At 31.8% G+C, this 5,775-nt stretch overlaps 1 non-coding gene across 1 annotated transcript; it reads left to right on the plus strand.

Moving 5' to 3' along the window:
• The first annotated feature begins 5,055 nt into the window (after positions 1-5,055).
• Trnar-ucg (transfer RNA arginine (anticodon UCG)) lies at positions 5,056-5,128 on the plus strand. Its single transcript has one exon. It is a non-coding gene; the product is annotated as a tRNA-Arg (tRNA).
• Positions 5,129-5,775: the final 647 nt, after the last annotated feature.

Below are 5,775 nucleotides of genomic sequence, written 5' to 3' on the forward strand. Positions count from 1 at the left end.
GATGTTACCGGAAGTGTCACAAGAAATGATACTTATGGAATCGAGCACGATGTCCACAAGTGTTAAGGCAACAGTCAACACCGTCGAGACGACACATACCAAGTACACTTTCACTAAAAGTCCTTTACTAGTTTTACGTAATTTTTCATGCGCAAAATGTGTTTTGGTTTCTTCTAATTGACATTTTGTTTCCAGTACTGGGCCTACCTCCACATTTGCATGCCATTTGCACATTGGAATGCAAGTAACATCTGACAGTTTACAAGACTTCAATCTACAAGTAACACACGACATTTTACAAAAGTTAAATATCATGAAGAATGCTGCTTTTAATCCATCCAAAAATTACACAACTGTAAATTTATCTGTAAAGTTTGCTTTTAAAGAATTTTGTTAAGAAACGTGCATCCACTTGAATAGTTATTTTCCATTAGTGATGAGATCGACATTGACTCGTTGCTTCTTTTACCTGCGCTAGGTGTTCTCTGTCTCTGAGCTTTATACAATGGGTTTATCGATACGAGTATCACAAAGTATGACACAATTAAGGTAGGCTTTCTATAGCGCTTCATTTGCATCCTTTAAAGGAAGGATGTTTAATCCTTGTTTCAGAAGTAAAGCTTTGAAATATTCTCAAATCTATCTGAGCTATATGACTTATTAAAAGATTGAACTTTTGACCAATTTTAAAAAGTCAAAAAGAAAATTCTCAATTCTATTTGAGCTTTTTGACTTATTATTATTAAAAGATTGAAATTTTGACCAATTTTGAAAAAATCAAAAAGAAAATTATCAGAAGTTGGAAATACTGATATGCATGTACTTTATTTATTTACGGATATTGCATATGTATAAGAATTATATTTTTATCAATCTGATTTTTTTCGCTATGCATATCGATTCTACGGTTAATTTTGTTACGGGATGTATATGTATATATAATATGACATTTAAGACCGACCTTATCGATCGACCTCTAGCTATGATCCAATTTTCAAAGTAATTAAACCCTAAATAAATTTCAAACTTTGCATCGTTTGTATCAATTTTTAAGTTTAATTCTTTCTTTTCTCGTTTCATTTTGTTTTTATTCCCTATAAAGAAAGAAGATTCAGTAACCGAGATTTTGATTCATTAATGTTTAGATTAAATACCGTTGACAACCATTATTAATATTGATTTGTAGAACTGATCAGAAAAGTCGTGGCATCATTCTTCTTCAAAGGTTTCCACAAACACGATCATTTGTGTAACGTAAGCTGATCTTTTGTATGAGTCTGTGTGGTTGTTTTGATGTAATATTCTGGTATTTACTTCCAGACGATGACCTGGTAAAGCCGTCAAAAATCATTAATTAATAATATCATTAGAAACTAAAGTAAGCGAAGAATGAAGTCTCTGTTCACTTTGATAGCGAAATTTGACCATAGAATGTTCACCAATGAATAAGTTTATATATATATATATAGAGAGAGAGAGAGAGAGAGGATATTCAATGTTTTGAAGTTGATTATGGAATTTATTTCACGAGTGGGACAGGATTTTTTTATTTATATTTTCACAAGTGCAAAGCACCGAAAGCAAGTTTTTTGACTTGCCTAGATGGCCGAGTGGTCTAGCATGCTGTTCCTGTACTGTTAGAAGACAGATTCCGTAGGTCGAGAGTTCAACCCCGGATTGGGGCGGAAGTGGGCATCCTGATAAAAAAAGTGAATTTCTTTGTGCTTTCAATATTAATATTTCTTCACTTAGGGCAGTTTTGTTAGTTTAAGAGTTGTTGTAAAATGTGCTTTATAAATAAAATTAATTCATTACAATATGTATCGGTAACGACCCTCTAATAAAACTAATGTCCAAATAACTGTTTTTACTTCCATTCTCAATGATTGTGTAGTGTATGACAGCGGCGCGAGAATTCCATCGGCATCGAAAGCAAGTTTTTTGACTTGCGTAGATGTTCGAGCGGTCTAGCACGCTGTTCCTGTATTGCTAGGAGACAGATTCCGTATGTCGAGAGTTCAACCCCGGGTTGGGGCGGAGGTGGGTATCTAATAAAAAGTGAATTTCTTTGTGCTTTCTGCAATGGATAAATAACGAGATGGTGTTGAATAGTTTATAGAAAACATTCTCTAAAGGAGATATTTTCTCTAAACTATTCAACACTATCGAATTATTTATCTTGCATAAAAAAAATTCCCCACTTTGGACTTCAAAGAAATATTTACCCATTCATATATCCAACTTTGCTGTAATTCAATAGGATCTAGCCCATTTAGATATCCAACAGTAACACTATACAGTAACCCAATCGAACACCCCTTGTATTCATGGACTAGTGAGCATGAACTGCATGGCGCTAATATCATTTCAAACCTTTCCACTGTACTGAACAGTCATGAAATAAGACGAAGAATATTTTTAAATCCAAAGTAAATTTAGAGAGGTTTATATAGTGTTTTGAATACTTTTGACCTGGAAGCAGAAGAAAATTACAAAATTTTGATAAAAATTTGGAAATTTATCATTACATATAAGATGAAGATTTGTTGAGGAAAAGTGTTGGAATCTTATGGAGTTCCATTCGGACAATTCTTCTAGTAGTGCTAAAACAGATGAAAATATGGAACCTGCTTTAAAAATATTCCATATCAAGATCAGCAATAAAAACGGTGTCAAAATTTGAAGGGCTGTCAATTTATTAAATTGTTGTAGGAAGTATGAGAATAGAGATGAACCTCGAATAATCTAAGAGGATTTGCAGATAACGGACCCCTGAAATAATATTCAGTGACAGAAATTCGAAGTGATGTGGTTTAAGGTTCAAGGTGACAATGTATTTATAAGTGTGTCAAAAAGTGATGCTTTCAAAATTTACCATCGGATAAATATTGGATAATTTATAGACGAAAAGAGTCTAATAGTGTGCAAATTTGAGAGGAATTGTTATTTTGGTGAGCATTGGAAGTGCATTTTTAACACGATTCTAATGGTGTGAAAAATGCGAATTAATTAATTCCGTGTACATCGGAAATAAATTCCAATAGTGTGGCAAATTCGGAGTAATTATTATTTCTCATGTGCATTGGAAATACATTTTAAAACACTTTTATCTCTTTTGATCATTGCTTATTTATCTTTTTATGCACAGTTAGATATTTGAAAATCAAACCGATAGGCAGTTGGATATTTGAATATCCAACTGATGGCCAGTTGGATCTTTAAATAGCCAACTAGTGCTGAATGAATTCGTAAAATGTACGTAGACTAATAACAATGGGTAACGTCATTGAAGTTATATATATATATATATATATATATATATATATATATATATATATATATATACTTCATCCTGTAACTCTAAATTTTCGCGACAATATAGAATTTTTTTTTATTTGTAAGCGAGATATTTTTTCAAGAATCCTGGTCATTGTTGACATTTTCAATTCTTGCAATGCAGTTCTTGATGTTGTAATGTACTTAAAGGATGAATTTGGATTAGTTTATATTTGTATACTTTATCTGGTTTGACAATCCATTGGATCTGTACAGGAACTGGCAGTTTGACAATACCAGAAGTTAAGACTTAAAAAGTTTCACCCAACAATATTTTCAACAAAATCGGATTTTAAAAGCTTTTTGCAACATCAGCATTCTAAACACAAATCAAGGTAGGACCAATTTTTAAAAACAATATGAGTCGTATTTCTGAGAATTTCTAAACATGTGCTATTATAATTCTGTATCAAAATTAAAACTATGATCAATACGACTATAACAAAACGGTGAATTTTATCAGAAGAATTTTTTGTACAGTAGAATGTATATTATTATTATATTTTAAAAAGTCGGTTTTTATACAGGATAACAATGAGGAAATTTTGATTTTATAAAAGTATTTTAACAAATATGACTTCATAAAAGTTTATAAACCTTCGCTTTTTTCTGTCATTAAATATTTAGTGAATAAAAAATTTTCATGCATAAAAATGTTGCTCATTTTGCTTTAAACTTCTAAAGGATACATTATACATCGTAATGACTAGAAATGAAGCACAACAGAACGCACCAAAGGCCCTGGGATCATTTATCGGAAAAGGCCATCGCCAGTGAAGGATTCTAGTTCTAGTTTATTAGCAAAAGCCTTCTACTGTTTATCACTACTTTACGCATAACTTCATCGCAGGTCCAAGACAATGCTTTGTTGCCTATTTTTTATATGAAATAGAAATAAGAGTAAATTCCTGCTTTTATCCGCTATAATATTTTTGTTTTTTTCTTCGAAACAGTCAGTCACAAAAAAGTAAAAAATAAGTCTCCTTGAAAAAAAGTGATATACTTTAAGAAATTAGTTCAAACCACATTGTACATTTTTTGCTGCAACTTAAAAAAATTAGAGTCTTTAACAAATTGAATAAGCTCCATGACTACGCTTCTTTGTAAAAATAATGATTTGCCATCATTTTGTCTTGCTTTACTACTGGAAAATGATACCCAACGCATGTAAAAAGCAAAGAAATGACTGCGCTGAGATTAAAAAAAAACAACAGGTTTTATAAAATATCATCATTGACCAAAACAAAAAACAAAAAAAACTTTAAGGTAGGTTGGGGCTTTCAAAAGTTTCTGCGCGATATTTAGCGGAAGTTGCTTTCCACCAAAGGCGCTAAAAAGAATACGTTTACAGTTATTGAAAAAAAGGGTGGAAAACTTAATGTGGCTAAACTTATTTATTTTTGATTAATTTTATATATACTTTAAGTTAAACTACTCATTAAACTTAAACCTTAATTAAATATTCATTTTAATGATTGTTAGAAAGTAATGTAAATTGTAACTAGAGACATTTATGTCTCATATTCATTTAAAAAAATAAAAATCTCTTGCGAGAAAATTTCAAAAGCTGTATTATTTTTAGAATAATATTCTTATTTATCAAATTTCTACAGAAAATTTTGTGCAGAAATGTAACAAAATGTTGATTTTGTTTTATTGATTTTTATTTTATAAGTTTGTTATCATGATTCATTATTTCATAAAGAATTTCATGTATATGACCGCGTGGCCTAATGGATAAGGCGTCCGACTTCGGATCGGAAGATTGCGAGTTCGAGTCTCGTCGTGGTCGGGTTACACTTTTTTGTTTTTGTTTTTTTTTTTTTTTTTTTTTTGCAAATGAGTGCAGATGTAAACTGAATTCACAACTCTTTTGTTACAGAAATAGTATGGTATTAAATTTTGAGATGTCATTATAAATATACAAGTGTATTTGTTGAATGCTTGGAACTTTAACTCCTTAGTTTTCAGACAAGTGAGATACAGATCTGCAGCTTACTTCAGCGTTGGGTATATGCCGAATGCAGTTCTGAAGCTCTTGATGCTCGGTAGGGCCGAATACAGTCTGATATTCATTTTATACAGACATGTGTTCTGCATACATAGCATTCAACAGTGTAAATTCATCTGTTGATAAATCTTATTAGACTGTACGATATTATAACAAACGACGAAAGTGTCTACGGACTGAAGTATGAAGATAACAAACTGAAATCATGCTCAAAAGTTCAAATAAACCACAAAAATTGAGAGCAGAGCAATCAGGGACTCCTGACAACTTCACAGGTAGGATCAGGTGCCATGGAGGAGTAAGCATCCCCTGTCGATCGGTCACATTCGCCGTGAGCCCCCCCCCCCCCCCCCTTGTCTTGATTGGTTTAACGGATAAATCGTTATACAGTTGTGGAAATACTTAGTAATACAAAATTTATAGAATGC

This window comes from Saccostrea echinata, unplaced genomic scaffold (genome assembly GCF_033153115.1).
Source record: "Saccostrea echinata isolate AGI-Se365-2 ecotype Australia unplaced genomic scaffold, CSIRO_AGI_Sech_v1 ptg000054l, whole genome shotgun sequence".
Classification (NCBI taxonomy): Eukaryota; Metazoa; Mollusca; class Bivalvia; order Ostreida; family Ostreidae; genus Saccostrea; species Saccostrea echinata.